The sequence below is a fragment of the Vulpes vulpes genome, chromosome 8 (genome assembly GCF_048418805.1).
Source record: "Vulpes vulpes isolate BD-2025 chromosome 8, VulVul3, whole genome shotgun sequence".
Lineage (NCBI taxonomy): Eukaryota > Metazoa > Chordata > Mammalia > Carnivora > Canidae > Vulpes > Vulpes vulpes.
The window spans coordinates 25239857-25248771 of record NC_132787.1 but is presented as its reverse complement, the minus strand read 5'-3'; the positions used below and the strand labels follow the sequence as shown (position 1 = coordinate 25248771).

The 8915-nt window shown below is 42.9% G+C and overlaps 1 pseudogene; it reads right to left on the bottom strand.

Annotated features, from left to right (window-relative positions):
* Window positions 1-5923: 5923 nt before the first annotated feature.
* Window positions 5924-7726, bottom strand: LOC112917469 (cationic amino acid transporter 3 pseudogene; annotated as a pseudogene).
* Between the last annotated feature and the right edge of the window lie 1189 nt (window positions 7727-8915).

The following is an 8915-nucleotide window of genomic DNA, read 5'->3' as shown; positions in this document are numbered from 1 at the left end:
ATTGTTTCCTTGCTATTCACTATTTGGAGTTATCCAGCATCTTTTAATTACTCTGTGGCATCAAGTTTCAATGATCATCTATCCCTCACTGAGCCACTACTCCCTGCAAAGCATACCTCAGGGGTTACAGGCACAAGATTTTGCTCAACCTTGGTACAAATCAGAGCTTCACTACTCACTTTGCACAAATAAGTTAACCTCTCTGAGTCTTCCATTCAACTTTTGCTTAATGAGGACGACAATACTCACCTCATTCAACTTTATATTAAATAGGTGATGATGGAAAGTGTTTGGAATACTTAGCAAATGTAGGTATATAATCATCATCATCATCATCATCATCATTTTGGGACTGTGGAGATAGAAGTAATACATAAAGGGATATTCCTTCCCCTTAGGAGATTTTAATATCTCCTTGACACAAAACAAATTCATGGAGAGGAAGAACTTGTAAACTTAAAACTCTATTCGAGCCCCAATGTCCCATAGGATTAGGAGAGTTGATAGCGGATTTCAGTGCTCTAATACGATTGGTGTTTTTCTTCTGTCACTCATCATTCCCATGCCTCACCACATTACATACACCACACATCCACCACAACCTCTCATTTAAGAAGTTGACTGGATAATGCTTGGATAACAAAGATTTTGAGAGTTCATTTTGTACATTATCCTGTTTCTGAGCAGGAGCCCATCTGAGGCACTCCACACCCAAGTGAGACAGACATGGACAGGGCTAGAGATCCTGTGCCCTCCCGTCTCCCCTGGTCACCCTCTAATCTCAGAAAATTCTTCTTTCTGCTCAATCTCAATCTATTTTATTTAACACTCACCTCTATTTATCACCCATTCTGATTGGGGATGAGGTACACAAATCCCCAAAAGCCTAAGAAAATTCTTAAATGCCCACCGGGTAACACTGTTCCATTGCCTATCTCGCCAGGTCTCTGGATTATAGGGCTTAAAATTTTTTGTTGTTCATCATTAAAAATCATCAAATGATCCCTTAAGGAGCATTAATTTGGTTCCTACCAGTATATAACCCCTTATGTAGAAATCTGGTCTCTCCTGAAAGCGTTTGGAGGATGTAAGTATCCTAATTTCCATAACAGACAGTTAAGATTTCCTATTTCATCCCCCAACCTCCAGAGCCTCTCAAGTTATAACTCATTTGATGAAGTGACAGTACAGCCCTGAGACGGGGCCATGATTAATATGACCTCCTCAGTCCCTTTCTGTCCATCATATTAAGGATGGGAAAAGGAATTGGTGGCCATCCCAACCACCCAATGCTTGACCCGGGGAGCCCCTGAGGACCAGAGAGACCCCAGTGAGGCACCACAGGCTTTTTTCCCCACAATGGGCAGGGTCCACACCCTGGCATAGTGACTGGAGTTGGAATCCTGGGGACAGAAGACACAGACCACACACTTATCCCTCTTCCCAGAATTCAACTTCCACAGCCTAGCGCCCTCTTCTATCACTCCCAATTCCAAAATTGTCAGACTTGCCATAGTGCTCATCTGAGCCCAGACACCTGTCATGCATCATCTCAGGCCAGTGCTTCCCAAAGCTGAAAAAGCATACAAATCACTTGGAAGCCTGTTAATAATGCAGATTCTGATTCAGGAGGTCTGGGTTGGTGCCTGCGATAACAGGAGCTCTAACAAGCTCCCAGGTGACCCCCATGCTACAGGTCCATGGACCACACTACGAAGAGCAGGATCTAGATGACTGTAGCAGGAGCTACAACTCTCTTCCAGGAAGAGTCTCTCTATCCATAACCACTGTCTGTCTATCCTCCAGATGGCTGTGAGAATCATATCTCATCCTTCCTGGGTCAGAAACCACCCTCCATGGCACAATGCACAATAAAACCTGAAGGATAAATTCCCTTCAAATGTGAGAAAACACACCCTTCACCAGAGTCTCATCTTTCATGACTCTTAGGATCTATGTAGCCTAGAATTACTGTTCCTTTTCCTTTCCAACTCGCCTGCCCCTCTTCTATTTCCCAAATTACTCCATAAGCACCCACCTCCAGGAAGTGTCTCTTGACCAATACCTCTCTCTCAGGTTCTACTCATACCTTCCCTTCCAGAGTAATGATGCCTCCATTCCTATCCAATTATTAATATCTATTTTGTCCATTTTTCTCCATATGTGGGGTATCAATTCTCTTTCCCTAAAGAATCATAGATGCTCTAACAAAGTTTTGCACCAGTCTCTCAAAGGAGCATCTAAAGTCGTGGGTAAATATATGGGTAATCCTGCCTCGAATAATTTTCCCTGCAGCCACCTACTTCCTGTTGGGAAGAGGAGAAATTCAGCAAGTAAGAAAGTAGCTTCCCTCCCTCCTTCCCAGCGTGGGCCCCATACATAATTACAGTAGAAAAACACTGGCCCTCCTATACCAAAGCATAAAATTGATGCATCAAGAAGGATGCCTGTTGTGCTCACACTGGAGCCAGTCTCATCTCCAGGGACTCCCTGGAGTCAGGTAGAGTAGGTTGGGGTTTCTATCAATTTCACTCCTCCCATCCCCTCCCACATCCCATGGGAGAGCAGGACCATGGAACATTATATCAGGCATCCTTCTGCCCCAGCACTTGTTTTCCCTGTTGATCTTGGAATGAACACTCTGCTTACCGCTGGGTCTAGAGGAAGGGGAGAACCTATCCCTGGCCCTGAGCATGATTCCACTGTAATGGAACAGACAGGACAGTCACCAGAACTCAGGCATAGCCACACAAAGGCAAAACTACAAGTGCCTGCGGACAGATCTAGCTGCTGAGTAAGGATACGGTTCTGGATGGAGAGAAATGCTGTTTGTCAAGGAAGTCCCCCAGAAGACAGCCTTAGAGAAGTAGCACAGTGTTAGTCTGAAGGAAAGGAGAATTTTTGGTACCAAGGAAATATGTAAGGCTCAATTCAATTTAACATGAATTTATTAAATCCTCATTGTATGCTTGGCCACCAGCTGGATGCCCTAGGAAGTGAACAGGTTATACACCTTACCTATGACTATAATCAGGAACAAAAAAAAAGAAAAGAAAGATACACAGATATCAGGTATGCTATTTTTTATTTCGGATTTCTTCAGGTACAATGGACATAACTGTAAGATACTTAAAGTACACATTTGATATACATGTAATTGTGAAATGATTCATTTAGATTTCCCTCTGTGAAATAATTAGTAATGGCATTTTAATCTAAATGTTACATTAAATGAAGGTGAGTGTTCAAAGGACATCTTTGTCTCCTTCCCTTCTTCTATGCACGTGAAGGGGCTTCAGCTGGATCTTTGGTTTTTCCATCCTCACCTCCTGAATTTCAAACACTGGGGACAGTGGTCTAGCAATCTCTTTTCACAAGTCCTCCAGGTTTCATGGCACCCCATGAAGTCTGAGCACCACTAAGCAGAGTACTACAACTGGCCTCTCTCCACATGGCTCTCTGTGACCTTGATTAATGAAGACATAACATGCAGCATACTCAGTGTTAGCTCTCTTATTTTGTCCAGAACAAACCTGACCACTGGACACATGTAATCCAACCTGCTCATACAGGAGAAAAACTAAAGCGGACTCGTGATGGAAAGTGAGGGATACTCAGCAGTATTTGTGATGAGGAGTAAGTCTGTCTAATCTAGTGATACGGGATTAGCAAGGCAATAAGCTGCACATCTACAGCTGATGATTCAATCGTCTGTCTCTGTGTCATGATTATCAATAGATTCCAAACATGGGGCAGGGGTGGGGGGAATGGCATGTTATTTATTGGACCTCTACAGCTCCAACAATGGGTTGTGGTGAAAAGTGGGCAGGAAGAGGGTACAGATTATGTTCAGTAAAGAGACCTAGTTAAGAGAATTACAGAAGGGCCAGAGGAAATCCTAGAATTCTTTAAGTAAACACACTTGAGAAACTATCAGTCCTGATCTCTCCTGTTACAGATAAACAAGCAGAGGGATGAGCATTTGTTCAAGTTCACATTGGTAGTTAGTGATAGAAACAAGACCATGACCCAGGGCACATGGCTCTCAGCTGTGTGCTTTCTGAGTAGGTGGACCAAAGCAGGTTTCTACTGTTGCAGTAGAAAAACTTCAAAGTCCAAGAATGCAGATGTCCCTAAGTACCAACAAAGGGGTTCTCAGCATGGGTAATGGGTTCAAGGCCAAAGTGCTTTGTGCTTCAGAGTAAAGCTCTGGCTGCAATCCACCTGTGCATGGCTCTGTTGCCCCCTCACACAGCCAGGACTCAGGCTACACAGCCTGCTCAGTGCTCTGAACAGTTTTGTTTTCCTCTGCTTTTCCTCCTGGTATTCCCACTGCCTACAGCTTCTCCCTGCCGCCCATATGTGGTAAATCCTATCCCTGAAGACAGCCAACTAAAAGTCCATTCCCGTACAAAGTCTTCTCTAATTTCACCAACTAACCCTCACCACTGTGCCAGCCACAAATGATCATCTTCTACTCTGAATTCCCAAAATACTTTATTTGTATATTACTTATGACAACACTTTCTACTTTGTGTTACAGCTTTGCTTTACACCTTGTATTAGAATATCAGCTTAAGTGCAGGGGCCATATGTCATCTTTTTTTGGTCTTTTTCTAGTTTCTTTTATTTATTTTTACTGAATATAATGAGCATACAGTGTTCTTATATTACTCTCACGTGTACAATACAAGAATTCAATAATTCCATATATTTCTCAGTGCTCATCAAGATAAGTGTTCTCTTAGTCCCCTTTATTTAAATCACTCATTCCGCTACCCATCTTCCCTTTGGCAACTATCAATTTGGCCCTCTAGGAGTCTGGGGTAGGTTTTTTGATTCTCTCTTTTTTCTTTTTAATTTTGTTTTAATTTCTTAAATTCTATATAACAGTGAAAACATACATGTGGCATTTGTTTTCCTCACGTGATATATATATCACATCTTCTTCATCGATTCAGCTATCAGGGGAAACAAGGGTTGCTTCTATATCCTGCCTATTATAAATAATGCTGCAATAAACATAGGGTGCATATATCTTTTCAAAATCATGTAACTAAAATTCTTCCCAACAGAAAATGAAACCATCAACAACAAAAAGAGGCAACCTACTGATTGGGAGAATATACTCACAAGTGATATATCAATAAGGGGTTGACACTCAAAATACATAAAGAACTTATACAGTGCAATACCAAAAAAAAATAATCCAAATTAAAAAAAGGCAGAGGACCTAAATATTTTTCTAAACAGACATACATACTGATGGCAAATGGACACATGAAAGGATGCTTTGTCTCACTAATCATCAAGGAAATACAAATTAAAACTGCAATCAGATATCACTATCTAAAATCAAAAATAGAAGAAAAGCAAGTGTTGGTGAAGATACGGAGAAAAATGAACCCTCATGCACTGTTAGTGGGAATGCTAATGGTGCAGGCATTATGGAAAAAAGTATGGAATTACCTCAAAAATTTTTAAAAAGAACTACCATGCGATCTGGTAATCCTGCTACTGGATATTTTCTTAATTACTACAGCCACTGTGGAGATCATACTCACCAGACTAAGATCAGGAATCATGCTATACTGACTGAGACAGTTAGCTACATCCTTCACTAGTGGATATTTAACCAAAGAAGAGGAAAATGCCTTCAAGCTTCTTTTAATACTAATTATGTAAATGTCAGTAAGCAGTATAGACACAATTAAAAAGTAGAAAGGAAAAAAAAGAGGAGAAAGAGCAAAGTCTCATCCTCACTCTACCATAAATATGGAATTCTATTAGTATTCTCACACCAATATCTCATAGGAGCCCTGGATTCCCATGTGCTCAAGAGTACTCCCCATTACTGTGTAGGGAACCAGACTGAATTCAGGTGTGATGACGTCAAACCAAAAATGTACTGGCACTGCTGAGTTCAAGGTTTATGGTTTGGTCACTTAAGGCTGTGCTGGATCCCATAGGCGAAATAGATAATAAACCCAGTCAGCATCCAGGCACCAAATCGGACCCAGGTGCCAGCGGTCATCTGCATCATAAGGCAAACATTCAGAAAGATGCTCAGGAGTGGGAGGAGAGGCAGACCAGGTACCTTGAAATGAGGCAGATGGGAGCTCTGTGGCTGTCTCCAGATGATCCCAGTGATCCCAGTGATGACCACCAGGAGCAGCACAACTACTGTGATCCACCCTGGGTCTCCAGAAAGCACACCTGGCCACTGGGCCAGCACCAGGCAAAGAACAATCAGCAGCAGAACAAGCAGTGAGGAGCAAACATAGACAACCCGGCCAGAGAGTGGAGTGGGGGTGGGGCTGCCTGGAAAAAATAGTCCCTGTAGAGTTAGCGTCTCTGCTGCAGGTGGGTTCTCCTCCTGCACCTCTGCTTCATTTCCCTCATTCTCCTCTTGCTCCTCTGCTTCGTTTTCTTTATTCCTCCTCTCAGGCTGATACCTGATGATGAGAACACAAAAAGCTACCAGGGAATAAGATAGCAGGGTCGCAATTGACCTGAGGTCCAAGAGATCAGCAAATCCAAAGAATAATAATATGATTACTGCAATAACATAAATGAATATGCTGAACACTAACTTGGTGTATGTGCCAGTGATGACCGTGGTAAGCACAGGGAACAGGAGGCGATCATTTACCATCATGCGTATCACGACACGTATGGGATATGTAAAACTCCAATACATGTTGACAAAAATACTAAAGAAAATTGCAACAGCTACAACATAGTAGGCAGGGCCCCAGCCAATATGGAGAAATGCCTCAGGCAAGGTGCTCCCAGGTCGGAGCTGGTAGTAAGGCACCATAAGTGTAATTGCTACTGAGATGCCAAAATACACCAAGACACAGGTGAGCAGTGAAATAACAATGCCCATGGGGATGGAACGCTCAGGCTTGTGCGATTCTTTGACTCTGGTAACAATAATGGCGAAACCTATAAAAGCATAGAAACAAGTAGCTGCTCCACGAAGAATCCCCTGGAAGCCAAAAGGCACGAATCCTCCAGAGCCCAGAGGGCCCAAGCTAGAGGTCTTATTGAGTCCAGCCTTTATGTAGTCTTCTTCTGTGAGCTTCCAGTTGTGTGGGTCCCCCTTAACGAAGCCAGAGATGATGACAAAACTGAGAACCAAAAGTTTCACCAATGTGAAAAGTTTGAAAACCCTGAAGGTTCCATGAAGACCCAGATATTGAATTTCTATGAGAAAAAACCAAAGGACCATAGTAAAGGAGACTAGATTATCTGCTAAGATTTGGGGAATTTGCTCTGAGATGCTCTCAGAGATCTGATTTCCATACATATAGTCAAAAATTAAGGTCCAGGCCCGGATCATAAAGATTGCATCAATAAAAAAGGAGAGGATGAGGTTCCAACCGGTGATGAATGCCCAGAGTTCACCTACAGTGACAAAACAATAGAGATATGCGGAACCAGAATGCGGAACCCGGGCGCTAAACTCTGCATAGCACAGCACAGCCAATAACGAGGTTAGGCCAGCCACCAAGAAGCATATCACAGTGGCCGGTCCTGCTTGACTACTAGCCACCTCAGCAAGCAGGAGATACACACCAACCCCCACTGTGCGGCCCACACCCAGGGCCACTAAATCCAGAGTGCTCAGGATTCTACCAGATTTAAACTCATATACATCTTTTTCCAGTGGACGTCTGTGTAGCAGCTTTTGACCAAACTTGCGAAGTGCTTGTCGCAGCATTCTAGCTGGAATTGAAGATGATTCTAAAGATCGGAGAGTTGTAGCATCCTCTGGGAGCCAAGAGTGTTAGATCTGGTTCAGTGAGGCTGAATTAAGCCAGGTTAGGGCTGCAAAGGTTGGGTTGCTCAAGCTTCACGGTTGCTGCTTCATATTTCTTCTGGTATCTGTTATCCTTCCATAACGCCTAGGGAAACAATAAGTGTATACTGAACATTGGTGTTCAACCAACCAAATGAAACTCAAAAGTCACGTGTAACATGATGCAGGCCAAGAATCACAGGAACTGACAACAAAAGACATCATAAAAAAATCAATCCTGCTTTCCCCCCGAGAAAAAGTACCACAGACCATACAACATTCTGCTTTAAAAAAAAAAGTATTTTTCAGAGGACTCAATGCCCAGCATGGAGCCCAACACACGGCCCAAATTCACAACAAATCAATACCAGAACCAGTATCAAGACTCCACTCTCAACTGAGTCACCCAAGCACCCCAAAATCCTCCTTTTTTACAGACCGTGTGACATAATCCATTTGATCTCATAAGTCATATAGCTTCACATACTAATTAAGACACAACAGAGCTTGTATCACATGCTGTGAAAAGTGTGTGCTGTGCTTGAGCATCGGTTATGACACATTAATTCATGGACTAGAGGGCCATGATGAAATTACAGACCCACTTTTTATATATCATCAGAGTTTATTTATTTATTTAACTATTTATTTATTTTTTTATTTATGATAGAGAGAGAGAGAGAGAGAGAGAGAGAGAGGCAGAGACATAGGCAGAGGGAGAAGCAGGCTCCATGCACCCGGAGCCCGACATGGGATTCGATCCCGGGTCTCCAGGATCGCGCCCTGGGCCAAAGGCAGGCACTAAACCGCTAAGCCACCCAGGGATCCCTATCATCAGAGTTTAAAATACAAATATTGGTGTATCAATCTTAAAGCTCTTATCACTAAACAACAAGCACGTGAGACAGATAAGGAGGCTCAGTTCTTAACTTATGGATTCTTTCCACACTATTTAAAGTGTCCCTAACCCACAACCAGGCTTCACATGCCCTATATGGTTCCTACCACCCTTTCTTCCTAGTCTTTCCTTTCTTCATCATCTGACCTGTCCTTATTCCCTGCCGAGTTCCAGCTCCAGCTGAGAAATTCAACATTTGCCCTGTTCCCTGCC